Here is a 14953-nt window from a genome sequence, read left to right as displayed (position 1 = left end):
CTAATGGGCGGGGTTGTTTTTCTGTCTGGCTAGTTGATTGGCCTAGGATGTCCAGCACTGTAGCTTGCTGGTCATTGAGTGGAGCTGGGTCTTAGCGTTGAGATGGAGATCTCTGGGAGAGCTTTTGCTGTTAGATATTACATGGAGCTGGGAGGTCTCTGTTAGACCAATGTCCTGAACTCAGCTCTCCCACCTCAGCGGCACAGGCCTGACACCCAGTCGCAGCCCCAAGACCCTGTCAGCCACACAGCTGAGAAGTGAACAAAAAGAAAGAAAGAAAAAAATAAAGTTATTAAAATAATAATTAAAAATAATTATTAAAAATAAAATATTTAGGGCTTCCCTGGTGGCGCAGTGGTTGGGAGTCCGCCTGCCGATGCAGGGGACGTGGGTTTGTTCCCCGGTCTGGGGGGATCCCACGTGTCGCGGAGCGTCTGGGCCCGTGTGCCATGGCCACTGGGCCTGCGCGTCTGGAGCCTATGCTCCACAACGGGAGAGGCCACAATAGTGAGAGGCCCGTGTACCACAAAAAATAAAGAAACAAAAATAATAAAATATTTTAAAAGTATTAAAAAAAAAGAAAAAAGAAAAAAGAGAAAGAAAAAGAGGGCAACCAAACCAAAAACAAATACACCGATGATAACAAGTGCTAAGAACTATACTAAACAAAAATCAGACAGAACCCTAGGACAAGTGCTACAAGCAAAGCTATACAGACAAAATCACACAAAGAAGCATACACATACATACTCACAAAAAGAGAAAAAGGAAAAAAAAAATATATATCTTTGCTCCCGAAGTCCACCACCTCATTTTTGGGATGGTTCGTTGTCTCTTCATGTATTCCACAGATGCAGGGTAAATCAAGTTGATGTGGAGATTTAATCTGCTGCTCCTGAGGCTGCTGGGAGAAATTTCCCTTTCTCTTCTTTGTTCACACAGTTCCTGGGGTTCAGCTTTGGATTTGGCCCCGCCTCTGCATTTAGGTCACCTGAGGGCGTCTGTTCTTTGCCCAGACAGGATGGGCTTAAAGAAGCAGCTGATTAGGGGGCTCTGGCTCACTTAGGCCAGGGGGAGGGAGGGGTACAGTATGTGGGGCGAGCCTGTGGTGGCAGAGGCCAGCATGACATTGAAACAGTGTGAGGTGCACCGTGTGTTCTCTGGGGGAAGTTGTCCCTGGATCACAGGACCCTGGCAGTGGCAGGCTGCACAGGCTCCTGGGAGGGGAGGTGTGGACAGTGACCTGTGCTTGCACACAGGCTTCTTGGTGGCTGCAGCAGCAGCCTTAGCATTTCATGCCTGTCTCTGGTGTCCGTGCTGATAGCCACGACTCACACCCATCTCTGGTGTTCGTTTACGTGGTTTTCTGAATCCCCTCTCCACGCGCACCCTGATACAATGGTCTCTTGACTCTTCGGCAGGTCCAGACCTTTTCCCAGACTCCCTCCCAGCTGGCTGTGGCACACTAGCCCCCTTCAGGCTGTGTTCATGCCACCAACCCCCATCCTCTCCCTGGGATCTGACCTCCGAAGCCCAAGCCTCAGCTCCCAGCCCCCACCCACCCCGGTGGGTGAGCAGACAAGCGTCTCAGGCTGGTGAGTGCTGGTCGTATGGATCTTCTGTGCAGGAATCTCTCTGCTTTGCCCTCTGCACCCCTGTTACTGTGCTCTCCTCCATGGCTCTGAAGCTTCCCCTCCCACCCCATTTCCACCAGTGAAGGGGCTTTCTGGTGTGTGGAAACTTTTCCTCCTTCACAGCTCCCTCCCAGAGCTGCAGGTTCCATCCCTATTCTTTAGTCTCTGGTTTTTTTTTTTTTTATTTTGCCCTGTCCAGGTACATGGGGAGTTTCTTGCCTTTTGGGAAGTCTGTGGTCTTCTGCCAGCAGTCAGTAGGTGTTCTGTAGGAGTTGTTCCACATGTAGATGCATTTCTGATATATCTTTGGTGAGGAAGCTGATCTCCATGTCTTACTCTTCCACCATCTTTAAGTTCTCCCCTCCATTTGGGAGATTTCTGAATAGGAGTAGTTGTATGTGTCTTGGGCATTTGAGCAAGTGTTCAAGCTCCTATGACCCAAAATATTCTTCCTGTGTTTGTTTCTACAACCACCTGGTATCATAAACCCTTTATATTTTTTTATTTTCCAATGCATTTTGAGGTGATCTTGTAGATTTGGACATACTGATCTATGGTAACTTTGTGGTCAATGTCTTGCTTGTTTTAAGCAATACAGAGAAGATTTTGGAGAAATTCGAAAATAAATGATAGAAGTAATATCTTCTAGCACTGACTCTCTCTCCTCAGGCCATATGTTCTCTCATGTTTAAAAGCAAATTACTTTACACTAAGCCACTGCCTGCAATTACAGCTTAGAGAATGACTGCACTGTATTCTCCTTTGACATGCCGCTAAATACTATGTATTATTATTTTCAAATCAGTGAATAAATGCAAAATTTCTATGCATCAATGACTTTTAGTTGAGAAAGAACACACCTAAAAATAAAGCTTGTGCCAATGGGTAAATTTTGGCAAGTCTCTAAACCAAAAGAATAGTGACAGGAGTGACTGGAGGACAGAAGGAAATAATTAAAGTTATTTTTAGACTTTTATATATGTATTGTATAAATCAACCTATTTAATATAAGTTTTGAAATCATATGAGAACCTAAACTTGGTTCTATGGTAAGTAGCTTTACTCATATAATCTTTTATTTTTTTCTATTGCAATGTCAAATTAACTAGGAAACCAAAATTATTACATAGCCAAGCTTTACATATTCAATGGATAAAAGTCAGCTCAAGAATCATTTCCACCTGTTATTTAATATATCTGTATTGTAGTACTGGAATGTGAACAGTACAGGAGGGACAGCTTTGCTTTTTCCTGTAAGTTGCAGAGGAATTCATATAACAGATGGGAAGTGTTTATTTTAAAAATTAAAGGATCCTATTTTTCAATGTAACAATATATAAATTAACTTTATAAATCCCCCACTATGAGCAATTAGTATTTTGGTATAATCAGACAGCAATTCTTAAAATATATAACAGATTTTATTAAACATTTTTGTTGACTGAAAATTGCAGTAGGGTGTATTTCAGCCATTTAAGAATGGTTAATTTTAGAGATGATATAAAAGCAGTGCTACTGGATTTCAGTAAGAGTACAAAAATTGCAAGAAAGTTCAATGCTATGCTCAGAAGCACTATGTTATTTGACCAGAGGATTAGCTGCATCTAGCTAAGCATTGCAAAACCTAGGGAACCATTTAAATTCTTACAGTGGAGAGACAATGCCATAATTAGGAAGAGATGACAGAACCATTACACACACACACACACACACACACACACACACACACAATAAAGATGGGACCAGGGGGCTTCCCTGGTGTCGCAGTGGTTAAGAATCCCCCTGCAGGGGAAATGGGTTCAAGCCCTGGTCTGGGAAGATCCCACATGCCATGGAGCAACTAAGCCCATGTGCCACATCTACTGAGCCTGCGCCCTAGAGCCCACGAGCCACAAGTACTGAAGCCCATGTACCTAGAGCCTGTGCTCCACAACAAGAGGAGCCACTGCAATAAGAAGTCTGTGCACCACAACAAAGAGTAGCCCCCGCTCACCGCAAATAGAGAAAGCCTGCGCGCAGCAACTAAGACCCAACGCAGCCAAAAATAAATAAATTAAATAAATAAATTAAAAAGAAACCTTTCAAAATAAAAAATAAAAAAGATGGGACCAGGGATCAGAATGCTATCATCATGAGAATTTTGGTTTATGAAAATATCAAAACCAGACTAAATGTCCTGGAAATCTCTCTTCAATGCATGTATCACACTGTCCTACTAGGAGTAACTGTCTTCAGAGTAGAAATTCTCTGAGGGCAAAAGTCATGGTTCTGCTTGGATAGCATGATCTAATTCAAAGTACAGATAATATACCTTTAAAACAATTTAAACTCACAAATGTGTTAGAGCTAGTTCAAATCAGGTCATGATAATTTAATGGTAAATTTTCAGGAAATTTGTGAACATATTCCCATTACTTAAAATCAAATTATATAGGACTGACATTAGCAAAATGGCAGAGTAGACAGCTCCAAGCTCTCATCCTCCACAGGAAGACCAAAATACAAGCACCACCAGAGCCAACTTTGTCATAATCCTGGAAAAGAGTCAAAGGTTTACAGTAATCAAACAAACATTGAATCAAGAAAAAAACAACTTAACAATGGTAGGAAATCTTTGTAGCATGTTACTTGCTCCTCCCCATCCCTCCCTGGCTTGACAGCAGTCTTGAAGATGACAGCCTGCATTCCCAGTGTGGCATCCTCTCTCAAGTTACAGAAGGAACAGATCAGGCCTTAATCATAAATTATTGTTTATGTTGGCTTTGACCTGTCTAGGGGCTATGTGAAGTACTGATACTAGGCATTTGTCCCTGTTTCACCAAACTCAGAACTAACAGGCCAGAAAACTGGCAGTCATTTCTTGAAAGCTTTGCAAGGTGAACAAAGAACCCTCAGAAGCCTGCGAAGAAAGATTAAAGCTGAGACATATAACAGACCACCTAAAGTCTGGAAGGAAAAGCTAGGGAGAATTTCTTTGAAAAACTAGGTCATTCAAAAATACCCATGTTTATTGGGAAATTTAGAAAGCCACAAGCAAGAACAGGGTAAGACACATGCATACATTAAAATCTTAGAAGACCCTAGACTTTTACCACAGGTTAATCCCTAGGCTCAGCACAAGCCTGAATAACTGTTAGAGAATTCAAAGTGACAGTCTGCAAAGAATGAGCGAGGTGCTTTTTTTTCTCTTTTTAGCTCCATAGGAAATTTCTATGACTATTAGCTGAACACAACCAAAATGAACAGACACTTCAGTAGTCACACACAAAAAGGAATACTGACTTTTCAAAAATAATCTTGAAAAGTTATTTATCAATTAGATTACTACAATCTTCAACAATTAAAGAACACAGTGAACCTGAGGGGTGGGAAAAATTTTGATTTTCAGAATTACCATATTATAATTTCAAAGGTCCAGTTTTCAACAAAAAAAATAAGGCAAACAAAGAATCAAGAACACACAGCCAATTCAACAGAACAAAATAAACTGACAGAAACCATCCCTGAGGAAACCTACACACTGGAATTACTAGAGCAAGATTTTATAAAAACTGTTTTAAATATGCCCAAATAGTCAAATGAAAAGAACAAAAAAACTAAATGAAATCAGGAAAATGATGTAAAAGCAAAATAGGAAAATCAGTAGATATTCAAATTATAAAAGTAACCAAACAAATTCTCGAGCTGAAAAGTACAATGACTGAAGTGAACAAAAAAAAATACTAGAGGTGCTTACAGCATATTTAATCAGGCAGAAGAAAGAATCAGCAATCTTGAAGACAGGGCAGTTGAAATTATTGTGTCTGAGGAGCAGAAAGAGAAAAAATGAAGGAAAGTGAAAAGAACCTAAAAGAACAATGGAACATCATCAAATGGAACAACATATGCATTATAGGAGTCCCAAAAGGAGAAGAGAGAGAGAAAAAGGAGCAGAAAAAATATATGAAAGTGTAATGGATGAAAAATTTCCAAATGTGATGAAAGACATATATCTATATATCCAAGAAGCTCAGCAAACTCCAAGTAAGATAAACTCAGGGATCCACAAAGAGAAACAATATCATATTGCCAAAAGGGAAAAACATAATCCATGTTAAAAAGACAACTTACAGAATGGGAGAAAATATTTTCAAAGCATGTATCTTATAAGGGTTTAATATCTAGAATATATAAAGAACTCCTACAACTCCACAACAAAACACAACACAATTAAAAATGGAAAAAGGACTTAGATACTTCTCCAATGGAGATACACAAATGGCCAATAAGCATATAAAAAATTCTTAACAGCCTTAGACACTAGGCAAATGCAATTCAAAACCACAATGATACAACATTTATCACACTCTATGATGGCTATGATTAAAAAAAAAACAGGAAATAAGTGTTGACAAGGATACTTAAAAATTGGAATCTGCATGTATTTCTGGTTGGAATACAAAATGTTTCAACCACTGTGGAAAAGAATTTGGCACTTCCTCAAAAAACTTAAACATATACTTACAATAAAACCTAGCAATTCCACTCCTAGGTATATACCCAAAAGAACTGAAAACAGGGATTCAGGTACCTGTACACCAATGTTCATTGCAGCATTGTTTACAATAGCCAAAAGATGAAAACAATCCAAATGTTCATCAACAGATGAATGGATATACATACATTGTTATATACATACACTGGAATATTATCTGGCCGTAAAAAGGAATGAACTTTTGATATATGCTACAGTCTGGATAAACTCAAAAATAATACACTATGTGAAATAAACCAGATACAAAAGGAAAATATTGTATGATTCCACCTATTTTAAATATCTAGAACAGGCAAACTAATCAAGACAGAAATTATAATAGAGGTTATCAGGAGCTGGAGGAGGGGGAATGTGGAATTATTGCTTAATGGGTACAAAAAGTTTCTCTTTGAGTCGATGTAAAAGTTTTGGAAACTTTTTCAGATAGTGGTGATGGTTATAACAACACTGTAAATGTAACTAATGTTAGTGAATTGCACACTTAAAGTGATTACAATGGTAAATTCCATGTCATTCATATATATTATATAATTTTAACAAAATTAAAATGCATATATTTTAATAATATATATATAATTTTAAATTCACAAATGATAAAAACCATTTATTTATATGAACTTACAACTTAATTTATATTAAAAATAAAGTTAAAACCTAGCTTTAGTGCCAATATATAGAGCTTAGAAGTTGTGATCTCATCCTTACAAAAATAAGCTGAAAATCTTAAAATCTTGGACTTTCAACTGAAATGGCAGAAAAAACCTCTATCCAGGTATCTGGAAAGTCAGGCAAACCCAGAAAGTCACAAACAAGATATGCTTGCTTGACACAGAAGCTGCTGGGGCCAAACTGGTAGGAACACTTAAATGGTAATTTTTACAAACTGTTGGAAATTGAGAGTTGATTGGTGTGTGAGTGAGAAACTCCAGGGGCCACAGTTCAAGGAGGAGCCCCACAGTTTCATTGGTTTTATTTCCAGTAGTCCTACTAGGTTCTCATGGTGAAATTCCAGAAAGATCCCCTCATGATTCTGGCATGGAGAGGGGAAGATTAATCATTATGAAATACATCCAGAGCCTTCTCTGTAACAAATGCCTATTCTGAGGGAAAAAGACTTTAGCAGAACCTTTTTCCAGTTGGGGAAAGCACATTCCTCCTGCCCTAGCCCTCTGTAACTTTCCTGTGTTATCTAAAAGAGAGAAAGTAATACCAGTGAAGAAACACTTGTGAAAGTTTGAGTCCAGCGACACAGGCCTACAAATTACTGAGGTTTACAAAACACTTCCCTTCTCTCACAATTTACCACCACACCAACAGGGCTCCAGTGTAATAATAGGGGATTGCAGATGAAAGATTGCAAACAGACTCTCTGTGAGTAAGAGTACTTGGGGAATTCCAAAATAAACAAGGGAGACCAAAACAAGAACACTAGAGGAATTTGAAGACTTAAGCACATAGAGCTTCAAAAAACATTAAACATAAAATATTAAAAAGTCCAATAATTAGCCAGATTAACATAAATTTTCATACTAAAGCCTATTCCTATTACTTGATACAACATGTTCAGTGTTCAACAAGAAAACTGAAAAGCATTCCAAAGAGTAAGAAAAAATATAGTCTGAAAAGATAAAGTAAGCATCAAACTGGGCTCAGATATGACACAGATGATTAAATTATCAGATAGGGAACTTAATGATGATAAATATGTTAAAGACACTAAAGGAAAAAGTAGACAGCATGCAGGAACAGGTAAGTAATGTAAGCAGAAGACGGAAACTCTAGGAAAGAAACACAATAAAATGCTAGAAATCAAATGCTGTATCAGAAATGAAGAATTCCTTTGATGAGCTAATCTGTAAACTGGACATAGTTGAGGATGTAATCAGTGAGCTTGAATATACGTCAATAGACACTTCCCAAGCTAAAATAAGAAGAGTAAAAAGAATTTAAAAAAGAACAGAACATTCAAGATCAGTGGGATAAGTTTTTAAATGTGTAACATATGTGTACTTGGAATAAAATAAGGAAAAGAAAAAATAGAGAAAGGAAATACTTGAAGTAATAATAACTGATAATTTTCTAAAATTGATGAGAAACACCAAACCACAGATCCAGAAGTTCAGAAAAAAACGAGGAGAATAAAGACCAAAATATTGCATATTATATTCAAACTGCACAAAACCAAAGACAAAATCATGCAAGAAGTCACAGCAGGGGATAGGGACTATAACTATAGAGGAACAAGGATAGGAATTACAACTGACCTCTCTTCAGACACCACTCAAGCAAGGAGTAAGTGGCATGAAATACTTAAAGTGTTGAAAGAAAAAAAAAAACATACCAACCTAGAATTCTATGTCCAGTGAAATTATCCTTTAAATGTTAAGGAGAAATAAAGACTGTCTCAGACAAGCAAAAACTAAGTGACCTGTGAGTAATACACTTCTCTATTTCAATTTCTCTATGGACTATTGTTGAACTGCAGCTCATCATCTGGCACTCTGTGATCCACTTAACAAACATTAATAAAGTCATAACGTGGTGAATTTTTTAAGGTGATGAATCTATTCTGTATGATATTGTAATGAGAGGAGGCTAGAATCATTTACATGTAATAGATTAGAGTAGGAGACACTGGTATGAATTTAGGCTTAGCTTAATATATAAACAGATAGTTACATACAGAAATATTATAGATTCATAATAGTGTAATCAGTACACAGGTGTATACTAGTACACAGTGTGTAATTAGTACACAGGTAACTAAATGCACTTATATTTCCTCTCTCTATCCGTTGAGAGGACCTAGATATCACAATAGTAATGAGCACAATTAGCACCCAAATTTTAATTTCTTATACTATTCTCCAACAGTGCAACCAGGACTCCTTAGAGAAACGGCTGACTCTAGGACTAGGACAGGAGATACTCATGATAAATCTGGAATATCTTGTGTGCTAGAAAGTTAGAAAGTGCTAAACACAAACAAACAAATAAAAAGCCTACAGTGATGTGAATATGTTAAAGGGAATCAGGAATCAACTGAAAGAGCTCAGCTGGAACAATCTGAGCAACACAATATAACAAGTAGTATAGAATTATAACCCAAATATAAAATAAATATACATGAGTCCATACTTATATAAACCAAGGATTGAACAAATAAACTGGAGAGAAGAGATAAATCTCCCATGTGGAAGAATTTCAAATAATTTTTATAGTTATGCTCCCATCCTCTTTAAGTGTGGGCTACACATAGTGACTTACTTCTAAAGAGTAGTGTAGAAAAGGGGGAAAATAATTTTACAGTGGAGAAAACTGACAAATACTACCTCAGCCTGGAGATCAAGGTGAACATCAACAGTAATAAGTCATACTGATTGTATAATTCCCTGGATATTATGTGGTAAAATGGTACCTTATCCCTGTGGTCCTAACAGAAACAAATGACCCTAGTCTCACCAGGAGAAAAAAAATTAAAAGATACAAATTAGGGGATATTCTTGATTCTCCTCACTTAGTAAATTATTTTTTATTCTCTTTGGATGCCAGTGGAATTATTTACATTTGTAGTCCAACAAATTCATCAGGTTTTGACATATAGGGATCATTCTTGTTTAATTTTTCTTCATATATGGTAAGACATCTCAGTCTACAGATTCAAGACTTCCTTTATTTCAGTTGTTTTTTTCTTGATGGTGAAGTTATTTATGGTAACTAATTTATAGTACTGTCTCAATTTTTATGAAAATATTAATATATACTGTTTACAAACATATTTCCTTTACAATAACTTAATATTCTCATGGAGCTCATATAACAATTTTTTGTAGACCAAATTGATAAACAAGTAACTTTATTACATATCAGAATGCAAGTATTACAAGAAAATTACAAAGTTCTATCAAAGTTCAAAACAGAGGATTATTGGTGAAAAGTTGCTTAGCCAAACTAAAAAATATATATAATATTCAAATGAATCCTGTGGTAAATTTTGTAAAGAAAAGAGAAAAAAATCCTTTGTGTGATGGGAACCATTATCTCATAGGTTGCTAGAAAATTTATGATTTTGAATGTTAGGCCTTTTCCAATATGAAGATAGGAGCAATACCCACTCCTCTTTAAAAGGCCCAGGTATAGCCTTAATCCTCTGCTATAATCACCCTACATTACCCACAACGTGAAGTACTACCTGGTTCCTGTTCTGGTCTCATGGAGCTTAACTTTGTGGGCATATAATGACTGGCAAATATATTTATATGCCTCCTTTCCTGGTCCCTGAGTCACCTGAACTGAAACTGCCCCTACCAGTATCTTTATGCCTGGCTTAAACCATAGTTCCTAACTCAACTCTATACCTTCTGCCCAGGTTACAGTTGTGAATCCTGATAACAATCATGAATTATTGTAACTAATTTCTACTTGGTTGCAACCTCAGTATACTGTGACTACTGCCACCCCCACTGAACCCCAATTCTCTCTTCTGTCCCCCTCTGTCTTTCACACACACACACACACACACACACACACACACACACACACACACACACCGTCTCTACACATAATTCACATCTAAATCTGTTGACCATAGCCAGTTTCAGTTTCTGAAAGCCAAACCAAGACCATCTACTCAGAATCCCAGTCTTGATTGTGTTTTCTAGATACCTTGGCCTCTATTCCAGCATCAAAACTAAACATAATTATATCCCACTCTCTTGAAAGTGACCTGTCAGCCCTATGCTCTACCTTGGTTGGGAGAGCAGTCTCCAGATGATTTTAACATTGTTTATCTCTTACTAAGTATATGTACTCTAAAAATTATTTTAAAGTTATTATGAACCGTAAAGCAGTGAGCCGTATCTCTAATCCATTATTTACAATACAATAGCCTTTATGCAATTTTTATTTGAAGCAGAGATCTTGGATGATCTGTATGTGTGCTTTGGAAGGCAGAAATAAATGTCCATTCTTTATTCTGTACTTCTACAAAATTCTCTGTCTTTGCCATCTGTGTTTTGGAAATATGCAGTTTTCTCTGTGTTTTATTTCTGATAAATAAGATAATTGGTAAATAACCCTAGAGAGCTATCCCTGTCAGCTCTTTGTTCTTTAAGGAGATGAAGTTGGGGGCTAGTTCTCATATACAATTAAATTTAAAAGAATGCCATGACATCAACTTGTCTTATCCTTCTCCTCTGGTCTCTATACATGTCTGTACAGGTGAGCCACCTTTGCTATTAAAATTTTGGATCCAAGATTCAACCTTTTCAACTGGAGATTCGGAAGTTCAGAGCAAATTAAAATGTAGTTTTGTTTAGTAAATAAATAAAGTATAATGAAAAATAGCTATGCTTGCATTTCTTACTTGGGATAATTGGGATTAAATGGTTTTCTCAACTGTTAACAGATATTAAAATCACACACACACATATATATATACACACACACACACACATATATACATATATAATTTATTTATTTAACTGTTGTTACATATTGTTTATTACTAGAACGCTGTGCCTATAATAATCCCCCAGAAAAGAAAATTATATTGCACCTCACACCAGGTTAGATTAATTTATATAAAGTTCAACACATATTTTGTGTACTTGTAAATTCTGAGCAAATTTGAAGTTAATATAAATTTGAGTCATAAATCTATTTTTTCAGTTCTTCCAACAACCTTAAGAATTGGTATCAAGTCATTCCATATGACAGTAAGCAGCAAGGTCTGTATGAAAGGAATGTGTTCCTAGATGTAGTAAAATTTATTGCTGTTTGGTGATGGGGAGACAACGGACGAATTATGAAGTGAGGTATAAAATAGGTGAGATTAGGTAGTTCAAGAAAAAAACTAACAATGCTTTAAAATCCATGCAAACATGATCTAGTCTCTCTGAATTTTCACAGTGGACTTCTCTTCAACTTAGACCTTTGCTTCTGAGGCTTAGAGTACTGACTACTCTCCAAGTAAGATCATTCTTATATTGATCCTCCCAATCTATACCTCCCTCTGAAATCTCCCTCCTCTATATAGGTAGTTCAATTTCTTATTCATCTTCCCTGACCACAATAGGACTGTAGATGTAGCAGCAATAAAAGTAAGCAGGGTGAATATTATATCCCCATTTCACTGAGTTTATTATTAATTATTATTCTAAATGAAAGAGCTATTTAAAGAATATTATACGAGGCCTCGTCTCATTCTACAATAAGTAATCTATTTCAGAGAGTGAACTATATCTTCAAATAAAGAATTTTCTAGAAACTTCTTACTATATTAATTGACTTTGAACATTATATTATCTGTCACTTTGGATATATTATCAAAATAGCTGTTGGTCACGCATTCTACATAGTCAGTGCTCTGATAACCATTCATTCAAAAATATGGAAATATTTATGAGAAAATAGTAATGAATAAAGCAGATATGGTCCTGGCCTTCATGGAGCTTGTAGTCTGGCAGGGAAAAAGCAGAAACTGTAGTTGCATTAGCATAAACCAAATGATAAGGATTTTTAAAGGGAATATTTGTCATGAACTGCCTGTACCCCAGGAATGCCAATCCTCCCACAGTTCCTTGACGGAAATAGATTGCCTTTATCTTTCCCCAGTATGACTGCAGGTGGCATTTAACCTTCTCACTAACCATCTGCTGAACAAGATTTCAATCAATTTCATGTTGACAAAGACCCAACATTTACCTGATTGGGCTAATTGTTTCTTGATATCTCAGGCAGGCTCTCAGGCTGCCATACCTTAGCAGGTATTTCTAGTCTCTAGCTTCTAGTCCTTACTGATATAGATTTATTACTCTAATCTAAGCCCTAGTAGACTCTAACACTGAAGGTACACTGGTCCGAAGGATCACAGAGAGATCACAGATCAGGCAAATATTCAACAAAAGTTTTAAAAGGGGTGAGGATGGAGACTTCTGTTTCCAGTAGTATGGTAGATTAGATCATTTGGAAGACAATTCTACTATAAAACGATTTTATCTTAGAAAGAAGATACTTAGTAAAATATCACAGGATTTACAAGATGTAGGTAGATCTCCAAAAACCTAACAATTTACCCTGCTTTGAAAAAGGTAAAAATCACAAGAATAAATCTGAGCTGGGGGTGATCAGTTAGCAAGAAGGGGGGAACTGGATTACCATGATGGAAAATGCCAATGGAAGCACTGCTATTGTAACACTAAAACCTTGATGTATCAAAAGGTGGAGAAGCTGAAATTTAAGACATCTAGATTAATTTAGGAATCTCAAGGAAGAATAAAGTACTTATTTCTACCTCACACCTGGCTGAAGTAGACACAGATTCTGTTTAGAGGAAAATGTCCAAAATTTAGAAACGGAAGGACTCCCAACAGATTGAAACCAAGTAGACAAAATTTCAAAGTCAAAGATCAACAAGACCATGAGGAGGTAAACCACCATAACAGAGAATAAGCAGAAACTATAAACAACAGATTTAGATACAGAATATGTAAGAAACATTTAAAGAAGTAAAGATTGGGGTCACAAAGATGAGCAAGCAATAAGAAATTATCAGGAATGACCAGACATATCTGACAAAGAAACAAATGGGACTCATAGAAATTTGGTTGAAATTATATAAATATACAATTAAATATGTTTATATATATTTATTTAAACAAAAATATATTTAGATACTTACAAATATATTTTAAGATACTATATATATATACATATATCAGAAATATAATCATGCATATAATTTCAACAGCCCATTGTAATTATGTACAGACAGAATTTGTTGTGTGAGTATAGAACTTATTACATAATACAATCAGTTTTTTTAAGAGTATATTGCTTAATTTCCGAATATTTGGGGATTTTTCAAATTTGTTTCTGTTATTGATTTCTTATTTAATTCTGTTATGGTAAGAGCACTTAATTTGTGTGATTTTAATTTTTCACAGAGAAGGCAAGCTGGTTAAAAAAAAAAATTCTACCAGCTTTTGTTTCACTGGAAAAGTTTCATTTCACCTTCATTTTTGAAAAGTATACAATTCTTGGCTGACTTTTTTCCTTCCATATTTTAACAATTTCAATCCGTTGTCTTTTTGTTTTCTAAGTGTCTCATGAGAAGTAGGTTAAAATTTTTTTGTTGTTTCTCTATATTGAGTTTCCTTTCCCTACCTGCCTTCCCCCAAATTTATTTTTACCTTTGTTATTGAGCGGTTTGATTATAAATTCTGTGTTTGTTGTAGCACATGCATTGCTTCTATCTTTCTGCTAAAATTCCACATCTCTTCATGCATGCTGTCCACATTTACCACTCGATCCTTTTACATATAACAGTAGTTGTTTTATTTTTTCAGCTTTATTGAGGTATAACTGACATATAAAACTGTATATATTTAAGATGCACAATATTTTCTGATATACACATACATTGTGAAATGATTACTACAATCAAGCTAAGTGACTTATCTATGACATGGTAGTTATTTTCAAATTCTTGCCTGATAGTTCCAAATTCTGGCTCATCTGAGTCTGTTTCTATATATTGCTTTATCTCATAAAAATGAATGTTTCTTCCTGAATTTGCTATGTGTCTTTTAATTGAGTACCAGAATTACTATCTAGAAAAACAACAAAGACTGAGTCAAGTGGTATTTGTTGCCACAAATGGTTACACTTCTTTTGCCTGCCCACTAGTTGAGTAAATGTAGCTAGTAATTGAGTTGGTTTGTTGTATTGCTACATTCAGTACAATGCAGTCTTCCATTTTATTCTCCATGGTAAGCAGTGGTTA

This window comes from Neophocaena asiaeorientalis, unplaced genomic scaffold, assembly GCF_003031525.2.
Source record: "Neophocaena asiaeorientalis asiaeorientalis breed wild unplaced genomic scaffold, Neophocaena_asiaeorientalis_V1.1 scaffold814, whole genome shotgun sequence".
Lineage (NCBI taxonomy): Eukaryota > Metazoa > Chordata > Mammalia > Artiodactyla > Phocoenidae > Neophocaena > Neophocaena asiaeorientalis.
Note: the sequence above shows the minus strand (reverse complement) of the source record.